Source organism: Biomphalaria glabrata, chromosome 1 (assembly GCF_947242115.1).
Source record: "Biomphalaria glabrata chromosome 1, xgBioGlab47.1, whole genome shotgun sequence".
Lineage (NCBI taxonomy): Eukaryota > Metazoa > Mollusca > Gastropoda > Planorbidae > Biomphalaria > Biomphalaria glabrata.
This window is the reverse complement of record NC_074711.1, coordinates 33,723,536-33,740,159: the sequence shown is the minus strand read 5'-3', so window position 1 is coordinate 33,740,159 and position 16,624 is coordinate 33,723,536. Positions and strand designations below refer to the sequence as shown.

General features: G+C 37.9%; 1 protein-coding gene across 4 annotated transcripts in view; it reads left to right on the top strand.

Annotated features, from left to right (window-relative positions):
- The window catches only part of LOC106062496 (protein FAM184A-like), a 121,255-nt gene that overhangs the window by 74,296 nt on the left and 30,335 nt on the right, over positions 1–16,624 (top strand). The window lies entirely within an intron of this gene.

Sequence of the window (16,624 nt, the reverse complement as noted above, 5' to 3'; positions counted from 1 at the left end):
CCTCCAGCTGTCTCGTTCTGAGACCGCATGCAAACAGGTGCTCTCTTCTATGTCAGCCAAGGCAAATTGACGCCTAAGCTGGTATTTGAAGCGTTTCCATGGGGCGCCTCTGTTACGTCAAAAAAAAAAAAAAAAGACTGCCTTTGTCATACGTTCGTCTCCCATACGGGATACATGCCCTGCCCAGCGTAACTGTCGGTACATTAGAAGTCCCTCTATACTGTCCATACCGGCGGTTGCAACTACAACGCTGTTTGTAGAGCTGTCTTGCCACTCTTTGTCCATGATGGAGCGCAAGCATCTATGGCGAAAGCGCTCACGTAGTTTTAGTTACTTTCTATATAGTTTCCATGTCTCAGATCTATATGTGTATCCCGCGGCCGTTGTGAGTGACCTCCAGCTCTCATTCAAAAGCCGCATGTAACCAATGTGCTGTCTTCTATGTCAGCTAAGGCAAGTTGGCGCCTAAGCTGGTCTTCAAATCATTTCCATGGGTCCCCTCTGTTACGTCGACCACCTTTTAGCTCGCCAAAACAGACTTCTTTTGGTATATGTTCATTCACCAAACGAGATATGTGTAAATTGTCAAATGTGATTTAAAACAAAAAAAATCCAAACTGGCATCACAATTCAATCAATGTCGTAAACAAGAAAATACACGAAATACAGGCTTGGCTAATTAGTTTATATTGGCTAAGAAAATCAGTTATAAAGCTTTACAGTTATAGAATTAAGTCACAAATTGATTTGTGCACACTTAAATCTGTAACATCTTCTTTAACAATTCAGTTTCCATTCATGATTCGCTGTAAAAGTGGTGGTATAAAATCTTCGGGAATGGTTTCTTTATATAGTAAAAAAAAATCTACCGGAAGTGAATTTACCATGCAACCAAGGACGCCTCGGTGAATGGAACTTATACTTAGTTACTTAGTGTTGGCAGTCCATGTAATATATAGTCTTTGATCTAGTAATTGAACATCAAAAATAAGAGTACTCTCGTCTCATAATTATTATTTTGCAATTTTTAGATACATTATCTAAAAAGATCTAGGTAATCAATCTATTTAAATGTATATAAGATGATTAAATCAATATGAATAATTTCGATGATGATTAAATCAACATGAATAATTTCGATCTAGGATTTTTGAAACATTAGGCCTATCTCAATGGAAACAAACAGGAAATGGTTTTGTTTCATATATTTTCGTGAATATCCGAGAAATGATTTTGCATTATTTCTACACTTTGAAAACTAAAGATCATTACTTTGCTAAGACAGAAAAGATTTATTGGGGCGACTCCCATTTGCGCTTAAAAAAGAGTTTACGTACATAAAAATCTGTATATATATCTATCTATCTATATCTATATCTATATCTATCTATATATATAGGTCTGTGAATCGATCTGTCGCGGATAAGAATTTATTTCCGGTTTCCAGTCTAGTATACTATATAAGTCTATGGCTGGTACTTTTAAAACGAAGCTTGGTCTACTTCTGTGAATGTCGTGATAAAACAAAGCGATTGAACTACCGACGTTGATAAGCTTGGGAAATACGTAATTTGATATTCATGCGCAAAATAAAATTCTATTTCAGGACTGTTAACAATCGTTGTTTTTCCAAGCTGCGTCAAAAATGACGTCATAGAATAGTTCGCATCAGACACATTAAACGGTATTGAGGGGCGAGTTTAATATTATTGGATAAACTGGCTCTTAGCTAATCATTTATTTTAATTGTATGCAAATGTCATCTTTCTGCGGACTCTTTTACGGTCGTCTCGCGGACCCCGTGGGTCCTGTGTTCCACAGTTTGAGAACCACTGCCGTAACTTGTAGATTCTTGTGTCTTTTGGTATATTCTCTGCTCCAGCAATGCGACCTCTGAGATGTTAGCTTACAAGTGGGTGGGCGTAGTTCAACACCATTTTATCAAGGTTTTCATGTCTACTGGTGGTTGTAAGTTTTCATGTCTACTGGTGGTTGTAAGTTTTCATGTCTACTGGTGGTTGTAAGTTTTCATGTCTACTGGTGGTTGTAAGTTTTCATGTCTACTGGTGGTTGTAAGTTTTCATGTCTACTGGTGGTTGTAAGTTTTCATGTCTACTGGTGGTTGTAAGTTTTCATGTCTACTGGTGGTTTTAAGTTTTCATGTCTACTTGTGGTTTTAAGTTTTCATGTCTACTGGTGGTTTTAAGTTTTCATGTCTACTGGTGGTTTTAAGTTTTCATGTCTACTTGTGGTTTTAAGTTTTCATGTCTACTGGTGGTTGTAAGTTTTCATGTCTACTGGTGGTTTTAAGTTTTCATGTCTACTGGTGGTTTTAAGTTTTCATGTCTACTGGTGGTTGTAAGTTTTCATGTCTACTGGTGGTTTTAAGTTTTCATGTCTACTGGTGGTTGTAAGTTTTCATGTCTACTGGTGGTTGTAAGTTTTCATGTCTACTGGTGGTTGTAAGTTTTCATGTCTACTGGTGGTTGTAAGTTTTCATGTCTACTGGTGGTTGTAAGTTTTCATGTCTACTGGTGGTTGTAAGTTTTCATGTCTACTGGTGGTTGTAAGTTTTCATGTCTACTGGTGGTTTTAAGTTTTCATGTCTACTTGTGGTTTTAAGTTTTCATGTCTACTGGTGGTTTTAAGTTTTCATGTCTACTGGTGGTTTTAAGTTTTCATGTCTACTTGTGGTTTTAAGTTTTCATGTCTACTGGTGGTTGTAAGTTTTCATGTCTACTGGTGGTTTTAAGTTTTCATGTCTACTGGTGGTTTTAAGTTTTCATGTCTACTGGTGGTTGTAAGTTTTCATGTCTACTGGTGGTTTTAAGTTTTCATGTCTACTGGTGGTTTTAAGTTTTCATGTCTACTGGTGGTTTTAAGTTTTCATGTCTACTGGTGGTTTTAAGTTTTCATGTCTACTGGTGGTTTTAAGTTTTCATGTCTACTGGTGGTTTTAAGTTTTCATGTCTACTGGTGGTTTTAAGTTTTCATGTCTACTGGTGGTTTTAAGTTTTCATGTCTACTGGTGGTTTTAAGTTTTCATGTCTACTGGTGGTTTTAAGTTTTCATGTCTACTGGTGGTTTTAAGTTTTCATGTCTACTGGTGGTTTTAAGTTTTCATGTCTACTGGTGGTTTTAAGTTTTCATGTCTACTGGTGGTTTTAAGTTTTCATGTCTACTGGTGGTTTTAAGTTTTCATGTCTACTGGTGGTTGTAAGTTTTCATGTCTACTGGTGGTTTTAAGTTTTCATGTCTACTGGTGGTTTTAAGTTTTCATGTCTACTGGTGGTTTTAAGTTTTCATGTCTACTGGTGGTTTTAAGTTTTCATGTCTACTGGTGGTTTTAAGTTTTCATGTCTACTGGTGGTTTTAAGTTTTCATGTCTACTGGTGGTTTTAAGTTTTCATGTCTACTGGTGGTTTTAAGTTTTCATGTCTACTGGTGGTTTTAAGTTTTCATGTCTACTGGTGGTTGTAAGTTTTCATGTCTACTGGTGGTTGTAAGTTTTCATGTCTACTGGTGGTTGTAAGTTTTCATGTCTACTGGTGGTTGTAAGTTTTCATGTCTACTGGTGGTTGTAAGTTTTCATGTCTACTGGTGGTTGTAAGTTTTCATGTCTACTGGTGGTTGTAAGTTTTCATGTCTACTGGTGGTTTTAAGTTTTCATGTCTACTGGTGGTTTTAAGTTTTCATGTCTACTGGTGGTTTTAAGTTTTCATGTCTACTGGTGGTTTTAAGTTTTCATGTCTACTGGTGGTTGTAAGTTTTCATGTCTACTGGTGGTTTTAAGTTTTCATGTCTACTGGTGGTTTTAAGTTTTCATGTCTACTGGTGGTTTTAAGTTTTCATGTCTACTGGTGGTTGTAAGTTTTCATGTCTACTGGTGGTATTAAGTTTTCATGTCTACTGGTGGTTGTAAGTTTTCATGTCTACTGGTGGTTGTAAGTTTTCATGTCTACTGGTGGTTGTAAGTTTTCATGTCTACTGGTGGTTGTAAGTTTTCATGTCTACTGGTGGTTTTAAGTTTCCATGTCTACTGGTGGTTTTAAGTTTTCATGTCTACTGGTGGTTTTAAGTTTTCATGTCTACTGGTGGTTTTAAGTTTTCATGTCTACTGGTGGTTTTAAGTTTTCATGTCTACTGGTGGTTTTAAGTTTTCATGTCTACTGGTGGTATTAAGTTTTCATGTCTACTGGTGGTTTTAAGTTTTCATGTCTACTGGTGGTTTTAAGTTTTCATGTCTACTGGTGGTTGTAAGTTTTCATGTCTACTGGTGGTTTTAAGTTTTCATGTCTACTGGTGGTTTTAAGTTTTCATGTCTACTGGTGGTTTTAAGTTTTCATCAAAAAACGTAGCGAGAAATATAGAGCAGCCCGAGTCTTGATTCCGATGGTGTTTAGATAAGGACTTCTTGTAGTTAGATTAAAGGGAGAGAACTCGTGGCCCTGCCTGCAGACGTGACAGACTGCACCCTAGCCTACAGCTTCGAAACGAGGCTACTATTTTTAATCGCCGTGAAAACTATTTATATGTCCATTTACATTCCAAAAGGCTGACCTTGAGATGATAGTGAGAGAAGAGAGTAGTGTGATTATGAATGAAATAGCCTTGGGTTCAACTCTTTAAAATATGGCTGTATGACATAACATTTCCTACTGTAAGGCCAGATAAGATAGGGACTTTATTTGTCTCTTATTTTATTCTCTCTACTCATTGGAAACACGTACACACACATACATATACACACACAGACACTCTCTCTCTCTTTCTCTCGCTCACACATACACACACACACACTCTTTCTCTTCATTTGAACATTCTCTTCTTCGAGCTCACCATCTTCATTTGCAATCTCTTTTTTTTTTTTTTTACACATTCTCTTTCAGTCTCTCATCGTCCTCTCTTTCTGTTTCCCACGTTAAACCAAAGAATACTTTTAAAGGTTTTTTTGTTCCCTTAGAGACATACAATCCTAATATATCTTACAAATATCTAAGTTAACACCTAGAAAACAAAACGCGATTAGATGTCCAGCTACTGAGTACAAAAATACTTTTTTTTTTTAAGGGCCAAAGAATATTTCGAATGGTCTTTATAATGACATGCAGATATTTTAACAAGTCAGACCAGTGTGTGTGAGTGAGTGTGTGTGTTTCTATAAGTATTTCAAATTAGTATAATCTCATATTAAATCTTTTCACTCTTTCCCCTTTTCAATCTGATCTCTTCACTCTTAACTCTTTAATCTCAACTCTTGAATCTCAACTTTTAAATCATTTAAACTTTTCAATCTCACCTACTCACAAGTAAACTCTGCACTCTATCCAGAAGAAATGAAGAAATTAATTGTAGATAAAATAAATGAGAAATGGACGAGCTCTCATCCAAATCACAAGAAAGATGACGCTTACTATAAGCTATCCCGACAAGACCAACGTATAATCTTTCGACTCAGGACCGGACACAACAGAATGTGACTACACATGTTCCGGAAGCTCAAAATTGGAACCAGTGAAATCTGCCCATGTGGAGTATCACCAGAAAATGCCGACCACGTCCTCCAAAACTGCTCTCTCTACCAAGAGGCCCGTATAAGACATTGGCCCCAAATCACCCCAATAGAAAGAAAACTTTATGGAGAGCTCCCTGATTTGGAAACCACTGCGCAGTTCATCTCATGTATTGGTCTAGTCATATGAACACTCCAACATAACAATGAGAATGATGAAGAAGAAGAAAAAAATCTCACCTATTCAATCTTAACTTTTCAATCTCACCTCTTCAATCGCATCACTTGAATCTCAGCTCTTGATTCATTTCACCTATTCAATTTTAACTCCTGAATCATCTTACCTATTCAATCTCAACTCTTAAATCTCACCACTTCAATCTCACCTCTTCACTCTGTCAAACTTCTAAATCGATACCATAAAGCCAATTTAGTCATTAGGGCCACCTATACATTTCCGACACGCATATCACCGATCTCATCACTCAGACTTCGAGTACAATGGAACCGAGAATGTACGGCTTCATCATCCACCGTGGACAGAGGTTTCCAGGGACAGCACACCACCTTGGGCCGGATATAGATTGCGGGTCGTAGGTTGGGTACCTGTTCCATTAAGGATGCGTTTGTTTTTTTTTTTTGTTGTTGTTTTGTTTTTGAGAAATTGTAGTTTTATCTTCGCCTAAGTATAAGACCAATAGTTTCCTTGACAACGAACAGCAAGTAATAATGAAATAGACTAATTGAGAATTAATTAATTGAGAAAACAAAAGCTTCTATTTGGATTGTAAAATAAATTACAAATACTTTTACATATAAATTTTCCTACTGGTTGAGAGAAATGTCACGATAGAATGACTTTTGTGTTTCCACTTTAGTTCATTACCAGTTGATAGATGTGGTTGAATTATTATGGCCTCTTTCAGCCGTAAAATGACTATGGATCGTCTCACAAAAATGCAGATGACATGTCAAAAGAAACGGCAAGCGCCGATGCAGCTTGGGATCAGTCATTGCAGGCTCTGACAGACTGTTAGGGTAGTGCTACAAGGCATCAGAAGTTTGAATTCAGAGTTATCCTTCTTCTAGTTGGGTAGCCAGTCAAGGCCAATGAGCCCCTCCTTTCGAAGCTTATTGGTTTTGGCGCCAATTTCTCTCCTTCGCCCCTTCTCTTCAGTTTCGGAGGAGCTAATATCTGAGCCACACGTGAGAGCCAAAAGTTAGACTGGTTGTCAGACGCATGCCATTGGAAGCATTTTATATGTAGTGGAGTGCTTGTATCCATGACCACTTCCGGCAATAACAAGCTTACGAAACCTGGTTGAATCAATACTCTTGAATAAAGCAAAGAAACAACAAGGGATGAAACAATTACTTTAAATATCTTTATTAATTGAAATCAGTTCGTAATATAAACATAGACAGTAGTTCCTCCAATTCAATGATCTACTTTGATACAAATGAATTCACTAAACGGACAAAAGAATTATGTTAAGATTACATTCTTCCAACCAGTGAGGTATCCATCCATGTGAATTACTAGAAGAAGCATACAATTGCTCTTATGGTTAAATTTAAAAGCTTTATGAAATATAAAAACATGTTTGCAATGTTTCTCATGATGCTAAGTAATACATAACATGTTGATATTTGTGTGTGCCACTTGAAGGGAGTCAGAAGTAATACATAACATGTTGATATTTGTGTGTGCCACTTGAAGGGAGTCAAAAGTAATACATAACATGTTGATATTTGTGTGTGCCACTTGAAGGGAGTCAAAAGTAATACATAACATGTTGATATTTGTGTGTACCACTTGAAGGGAGTCAAAAGTAATACATAACATGCTGATATTTGTGTGTGCCACTTGAAGGGAGTCAAAAGTAATACATAACATGCTGATATTTGTGTGTGCCACTTGAAGGGAGTCAAAAGTAATACATAACATGCTGATATTTGTGTGTGCCACTTGAAGGGAGTCAAAAGTAATACATAACATGCTGATATTTGTGTGTGCCACTTGAAGGGAGTCAAAAGTAATACATAACATGTTGATATTTGTGTGTGCCACTTGAAGCGAGTCAAAAGTAATAGATAACATGCTGATATTTGTGTGTGCCACTTGAAGGGAGTCAAAAGTAATACATAACATGTTGATATTTGTGTGTGCCACTTGAAGGGAGTCAAAAGTAATACATAACATGTTGATATTTGTGTGTGCCACTTGAAGCGAGTCAAAAGTAATACATAACATGTTGATATTTGTGTGTGCCACTTGAAGGGAGTCAGAAGTGGGCAAGATGGCCACCTCGTCCCCCCCCCTCCGCCTCCCCCTACACTTAACGCATTCAGAGGATTGTCATCCAGAAACAATCATGATTGTTTCATCTTGTTTTATTAAACAGCAGACCAATACACCACTTGACCAGAAATAGCCACATGTCAAGAGGTCTATGAATGGCTTGAGGAGGGACTGTGGCTCTTAAACGATACTTGTAAATAGTCACCGGTTTCTGTAACATTTTCTATAGACTGACTTGGTTTCGATTTACATTTTTCTCTTGTTAAACACACACACGCACACACACACACACACACACATATATATCTTCTTTTTTATTTCAAAAGTTTTAATATATTAACGGAGTTTTGTATATGCGTGTATCTGTCGTGAGCCTCACTTTATTTATACTTATATGAACATAAGAGTCTGACCACCTTAGTATCCTCCGGCCATATTAACATGCAATAAGCTAATTAGTCAAGGCACACTCAAATTTATGTCTCTCGTGCGTGATAGCCCATCCAATAATGCAACAAGAAAAATACATTCTGATCAAATTAGGGCAATGATGGTGACGCTGAATCATCTCAGAGTTAGAATTTCTCACTCTGCTGCGGGTTTGGTGCTGCGGGTTTGGTGCTGCGGGTTTGGTTCCGTATTGATGCAAGAAATTATTTTAAACATTTACTTCAATTACGACATAAAAGAAAAGTAAAATATCACATTTCATGGTTTAAAAATAATAAAAATAATTTCAGTACATTTGGTTATTTCTAAGAGAAGCTTTTTAAACCTAAAGAATTCGTTTGAATTTGTTTTTTAGGACACTGTTCTGTTTGCTAGACAATCCAAAGCAATGAGACAGTATTTTATTATATAGGGTCAACCCTTCCCATCCAGTGATAGCACTAACTGACAGGTCTTACTGCATGGTCATGATAATCTTTGAAGGGTCTCTTATTATTTTTTTTTTTGGACAATCATTGTTAAGTTGGTTTTTTAAATCGCGCCTGCTCGTACTTTCTGTAATTACTAAACAATACAGTAATTACAGAGAGCTTCTAGGTATTATCAATAGTATTGTAACTATTACTTATTTTTATATCAATTCAACATAATTGCATTAAAATCGCAACTTATCAATGCTACAATTAGTATCAAAACACTTATTTATAGTTGTTGTTGACGGCCATTGACTTGTAGTACCAAACTGCTGGTAGATAACTAAATCTCTGTAGGAGTCTTATATCTTAACTAATAAACTTGAAAAAACTTTGAAATAACGTCTTTATGAAAAATACTAACTATAACTTTTATTATCATATATATGTCCTGATGTTGAGATTAATTAAATGTACCAGACTTAAGTATTAATATTTTTGAACAAAATCTAAGTAACTACAATAACACATATAATCGCTTTCATGGCAGAAACAGCATAGCTTTATGTTACCTCAGCACTGTACACTGGTCTCAATACACCACTCTGGAACAAATGTATTCACTTCTATGCCATCAACATTAACCCTTTAATGTGGTCGATAAATACATAGATCTAGACTAACTCACAGAACACATTTAGAGTCAAAGTCAACTTTTTATTTACAAATGATTCGTGAGAAAGTTCCCCCTATATCCTAACGCAATTTACTGCTCTCTTTCTCTCTGTCTCTCTGTCTCTCTCTGTCTCTCTCTCTGTCTCTCTCTGTCTCTCTCTCTCTCTGTCTCTCTCTGTCTCTCTCTCTCTCTGTCTCTCTCTCTCTCTCTGTCTCTCTCTCTCTCTCTGTCTCTCTCTCACACACACTGGTGAATTTTGTGACGCTAAGCATCTTTCAGTTTTTATGAAAATGTTAATGTTTTATAAGACAAGCGCTTAAAACAAACCTCCCACGAATATGACCTCGACATCATATTCAGTTTAAAACAAACCTCCCACGAATATGACCTCGACATCATATTTAGTGTGGAGCTTAGAAATTCTATGGTTTCAAATTGCTAGTTTTTTAATTGTAATGGAATAGTTGACCTAGCCTGGAAGCTAATCCTAATTTTTAAAAAGTAACATTAAGTCGTTGGTTTTACAATCAAATGAATGAAATACGACTTAGGACTTTGGACGGACATTGCCAAATAGAATTAACCAGGTCACTAGGCACTGTCTTCGGTTACATGATCCAGCTGACTCTTCTGTAACTTTTAACTGTCCCTCCAGTCCTCCTCCCTCTCCAGTCGTTCCCTCTCCTCCTGCAGCTAGTGTACCTTGTCGTAGACAGCCTCTTCAAAGACAGATAGCGCTTAAGGGAAAGGTGGAGGGGGGGGGCGTAGCATCTACTATTGGCAGAAAATGGTGCAAGCTGGCACGTAAGCATAGTTTGAAGTGTCCGGAGATGGGATCAAGTGCCTGTAAATGTCGGCACCCTACAGGCATTTCTGACTTCCTGTCATTTATTACCAGGCAAATTAAGAAACATGACCTTATCTGGTCCACTAAGTATTGTGATCATGTGATGTCCGTGCACTCAAGGCTACTTACATTTCTGTGACTTGCCTAAGCTGACATAGTGCATTCTGAGTGTACTTTCAGAGAAGTCTCAACAAAAAGTTTAAAGAATAAAAAAGTTACACTTTTGCAAAAAAAATAATTGAGAATTTGAATTTGAATTCTGTAGTGTGAACATAGTTTTATTACAAGACCTCTATTCAAGTTGCACATACAAAAAGGGTGGTCAAAACCTGGGTGGGTGGACACGCGGATTAGGGCAGGGTAAGAACTGTTCAAACATTCATTAGTTATTAATAGCAAATTAATCGCTCTATACGTTGTATAAAGGGTGAATTTAAACAAACAATGTTGTTCTTCTTTGTATATAAATGCTCACTAAGTCACAGTAATGTGTAATAGGTTACTTGAAACATCTGACCCCATTTGTAACAAAACACATATCTACAATTTTTTTCTTTAAAAAATGAATTATAATGAACACCTTGTAAATATTGATGTAAAATATTAACTTGAACCGCTTCTTAAAAACAATATATTATGGGTGACTTGGCTCTACCACCTTGGGTGACTTGGCTCTACCACCTTGGGTGACTTGGCTCTACCACCTTGGGTGACTTGGCTCTACAACCTTGGGTGACTTGGCTCTACCACCTTGGGTGACTTGGCTCTACCACCTTGGGTGACTTGGCTCTACAACCTTGGGTGACTTGGCTCTACAACCTTGGGTGACTTGGCTCTACCACCTTGGGTGACTTGGCTCTACCACCTTGGGTGACTTGGCTCTACCACCTTGGGTGACTTGGCTCTTGGGTGACTTGGCTCTACCACCTTGGGTGACTTGGCTCTACAACCTTGGGTGACTTGGCTCTACAACCTTGGGTGACTTGGCTATAGCACCTTGGGTGACTTGGCTCTACCACCTTGGGTGACTTGGCTCTACCACCTTGGGTGACTTGGCTCTACCACCTTGGGTGACCTGGCTCTACCACCTTGGGTGACTTGGCTCTACCACCTTGGGTGACTTGGCTCTACCACCTTGGGTGACTTGGCTCTACCACCTTGGGTGACTTGGCTCTACAACCTTGGGTGACTTGGCTCTACAACCTTGGGTGACTTGGCTCTACCACCTTGGGTGACTTGGCTCTACAGCCTTGGGTGACTTGGCTCTACAACCTTGTGTGACTTGGCTCTACAACCTTGGGTGACTTGGCTCTACCACCTTGGGTGACTTGGCTCTACCACCTTGGGTGACTTGGCTCTACAACCTTGGGTGACTTGGCTCTACAACCTTGGGTGACTTGGCTCTACAACCTTGGGTGACTTGGCTCTACCACCTTGGGTGACTTGGCTCTACCACCTTGGGTGACTTGGCTCTACAACCTTGGGTGACTTGGCTCTACCACCTTGGGTGACTTGGCTCTACCACCTTGGGTGACTTGGCTCTACAACCTTGGGTGACTTGGCTCTACAACCTTGGGTGACTTGGCTCTACAACCTTGGGTGACTTGGCTCTACAACCTTTCTATCTACTCCACCCTATGACATTTACAATGTGTGTTTTCAATCATTGGGTTCTTTTTCTCTTTCCTTAATTAATGGGCAACATTTCAGCGTCTACCCTCCCCACCTCTTTTTTTTGTTGCCTTTTCTCTTCTTGTTGTGTGTGTGTGTGTGTGTCTAGAAAAAGAAGAGTGAGGAAAAAAGAGTGTAGCACAGGTCAGGAAGGATAACCCAACATTTCTCACCTAATGAAGCAATGCTAAGGCTTCTACTGGCCTATGGCTAGTCATCGTTCTCTATTTTAATAACCTGTCTCTACCAAAGAAAGTTACAAAACCAGGACGAGAAAACATGTTCTGGCTATTTCCTTCCTCTACCCCATATGTACTAATTGGTGGCATCAGATACCATTCTATTACTGCCGAAACAAAAGAGTTCTATGATATTTTATCATATTTATTTTTAGTTGTTAAAAATTATCGTATGATAATATTAATAGTTAGCAATATATACATTTTAATTGATACTTTGGGATAAACTCGAAGATGTAACCTTAAAATACTATTTCAAAAAACGGCCATTGTAGGTAGGTCTGCGTGTGCCTGACGCGGTTAGATACACTCAATCATCAGACACAACTTGAAAAGTTATTGAAATTATCAATGCATTAAATGATCAATGATGCCATAATCAGGTAAATAACGCTCAATATCATTTCCTTTTTTATTTACGGGCTTGGGTTCGAAACTTCACCTTCACATATCCAGTCTGTTAAACCTTTGGGGCTCCACACATGACCGTCGATCGTGTTTCTCCATTTTTCTCTGTTATTTACCTTGAATCTCTTTCAATGACAGGCCCGTCCATTCTTTAATGTTTCTTCCCATTGGTAGGTTGAATATTACAGAAATGAAAAAGGTCTTAATATCATGTGTTTAGTTTCAGCTCGTGATTAAAGCGCTGTGCTGTAAATATTTATTTTGCTTCTATAGAGACAAGATCTGTAATAAGGTCGTTGTCTGTTATGTTTGACAGTGATATGCTTTAACTATGGAGCTCTCCCATCATTTTTAGACAGTTATCATGCCTTGAAAGTAAGCTACGACTTGAATTTTGTAATTAAAACATAGGCCACCAGTGACGACACGCGAATTGCCAAGACAATGGCTGCCTGGTCGTGCGGTTTGCGCGCTGGACAGTCGTTCGGATTTATCGACGGTCGAGGGTTCAAACCCTGCCCGCTCCCATCCCCCGTCGTCCTGCGGGAGGTTTGGACTAGGAAGTAAACTATCTTCAACTCTGAAGGAACATCCGAAACATGTAAAACAGAAAAACAGACAAAATGTCGAGGCCTCGATGCGGATGAAAGAACGCATACATACGCAGCTATTTAATATTGCGACAGAAATAGTTCACGATTTCTGGCGTGCGAGCTCCGAATGTCAGAGGTGAGAAACACGTAACTCATTGAAAAGTCAAGAGCTGAACATTGAACACTTTGGACTCACTTGTTGACGTAATTATGTCAGCAGGACGCCCTGGCCAGAACATCTTCAACTGAAAGGTTTATGTCAAGAGACTCGTTTCAAACACACTTGGTCTGGGACCTGGTGGGGAAAACATTTCCTTCTTTTTAAATCGTTTTTTTTTCTTCATTGTTTGTGTGTGTGTGTCTACAGTTTTAGTTTTATTGTCTTCCTCCTAAGTCAAGATTTTCTTTGACTCAATCATTCACTTTTCTTTTAGTCTCACTTAACATACGTAGTGAATTAGCCATAAATGTTGCTATTTGGTGATTAGAATGGGAAACTTATTTTTAGAAACAAGTCTAATTTATAAACACATGTATACATCTACTCTCTACTTATATGTAAGCGTGTCATTACATACTAGACAAAACAACAACAACAAAAAACAAAACAACTTTTTGTTGTTGTTGTAAAGGCTAAAAACTCCTGTCTGTATCTCAGTTTAGTTGATGGAGGTACACTATTACAGGCACCCTACAGAACTCCACTCACAGTCTGAATGGTAAATCAATTACGTTTTTTTTAAAATCTGAGCATTGTTTCTTTTGTTTTGTTTGGTTCCATATTCGCCTGGCCTTTTTCTTTAGGAGCATGGCCTCCGTTTCCACAGTGATCTTAATTTCAACTTGACTTTTTTTTTTCTTTGAGGTCTTAAAAACAAAACAAAAAACAAGTTTATCAAAATTCCACTCGATGGTTAGGGGAAGTTATTGACATGCGCGTGAGTTCGAGTCCTCTAGTTGAACTAACGGGTACAAAGGAAAAAAATGTATTTCCAAGATAAACCAAACATTTAATCATTCGAAAAAGATTGAAGAAAAAGCATCACCATCACTGTTGACATATGACTTGAGTTCAAGTCTTAAGGCGGAATGCATTATTTCTCATGGTTTCCACGGCTTTTCACAGTGAGCAACCAGAACTAGACATATACCATTTCCCAATTATGTCGCTGGATGGGTTCATACAGCATGTGTAAGATTCAGTAGCTCACCTCACATATTGAGGATTTTCACACTAAAGGTTAATCATGGTAATCTGCTCTTGTTTACACCTGGATTTTAAGAACTCGTTTAAAATTCTTGAAACAATATAAATCTGTAAGAGAGAAAAAGAAGAGGAGGTGATATGAAGAAATCTTGTAGCGCTTTAAAGGAATATTGAGAACATTTTGATATGACAAATAATCAATTTCAAGGAAACCATATTGAAAGATCCCTGCCGCTAACTAAATGATAACAGCTGACTTTTACTCACGCGAGATGTTTTGGGAACAGGATTGTACAGTGCTGATAAGTAAACATTATTGGATGGTTTATTAAAATACTTCGCTTCTTAGTACTTCCGTATTCTGTACGCCGGATACACCGAAAAGTTCGCTATTTCTGTATTAGCCACTTCATTTGAAAACAACTTTTTTTTCAACTTTTTGCTATATGTACGCGTTTATCTGAAACATTAATATTTTTGAAGTAGTGCATTCAGTTCAGTTCAACCAGACTCTTTACCAACTAGTGCATTCAATTCAGTTCAGCTCTTTACTTAGGTTTTGTCAATGTGAACATGAATTTAATACGTGTATATCTCAAAATTAATAAATTGCTTTGTGACAGAATTAAAATTTTGTTTTTTTCCTTATAATATTACATTGGTTTCTTTTTATCTCGTATTTCCCAGTACCGCTTCGCCGATTTTTTTTTTTGTTTGTATTAGTGAAGATTGAGTATTGTATTTGTTTTTAACTGCTGTAAATGAAGTAATGTTAAATGTAAATTAAATTGAGTTAACACACTCACACACACGCACACAAAACAGAACATGAGCCCTTAACTCTGAATTGACGCCAGTTGATTCTAGCGATATAACGTATGTGTTTATTTGATTGTATATAATTTAGAAGAGAGATCTATTGAATGTTGCCAACTCTTAGGTTTAGTTTCATTATAAAGTTGCTGTAAACGATTTTGAAACTTGAAGTGCCATTCTTTCTAGTCTGAACTCTATTCTGTGAGAGACAGACACATATCCATACTTTTGAAGTTAGTCTCTTTCTCTTTGCTTATAAATAATTGTGTTTGTCCTATCTGATCTGTTATCTAATTGACACTGCAAGTGATAAGGCGGGCGTCACCTCTATCTTCAGACATTTGTAGTTAGTGAAGTCAAGTGGCGCCTTGCGTTTCCTCATGAACAAGGAACCTGTATTGTGTTTCCAGGAAGTCCCAGAGTCTGTCGGCGCTAAGCATGATGAAAGAAGCCATGCTATTTAAAGTCATTGAGAGGCAGGGGGTGGGGTAACTCCAAGGTCGTGTTCTCGGCTCCCTTTATAAAGTCATTGAGAGGCAGGGGTGGGGTAACTCCAAGGTCGTGTTCTCCCCTTTAAAAAGTTGACTTTAGGATAGAATTCAGTGGTGGGAAAATCTTTTTTTTTTCTCTCGGAATGCAGGATCTTAAAAAAAAAATATGCGATTTTGCGTGGACCTAATTACTTTCTAAACCAGAGTGTCTTGGAAAACGAGCCATTAGTAATAGGGATGTAACAAATGTACATCTGCTTGGATCCCTCCTAGATATAAAGAGAGCAGACAGGCCAATGGAGGGGGAGCTTTCATGGGCGTAGAGTTCCAACTCTTACCACAACGACATAGACTAGAATTTGGAGACATATATCCTCATTATCCTGATATATCATGTTCATAATATCATGTTTGGGATGACCCAATAAAGATTATGCGTGTGAAAAGTGTATGTGCCAATGTGTATATGTGTGTGTGACTAGGTGTTACATGTGTAAATACCATAGGATCGCGTGAAGGTAGTGAAGAAAAACAAACATTGAGGAAAAATGTTATCTGTTCTGTTCTGAGACGTTCAGATCTATTATGACCCCCGCCCTAATTAGCTTTAGACAAGGAAATTCTTTGTTCCGACTTCCCGAAAACATCAATATCAGAGAACTGAAGGAATAAATCAAGGAAATGTCTGCAGCAAATGGAATGAGTACCAGCGAATAATGTCGCACATTCTTGTTGGATTTCTATTAGGATCTGATGCAATTGTGCGGCATAAACAAAACTAATGTGCATGTGGACAAAATGTTGCTAAACTAAATAAATAGGTATGTGGGTTTTTTTGTTTTGTTTGGAGACACGTGACATGGTATTGTTAGACCTACATAGGTGGCTCCATTGGGTTTAGTTGGAATGACACGTGTGTGTGTGTGTGGTTCAAAGTTCAAGGTATCGGACATGCGTGGATTTCTTTTTTTTTTTTTTTGAAAATACACGTGGCTCTAA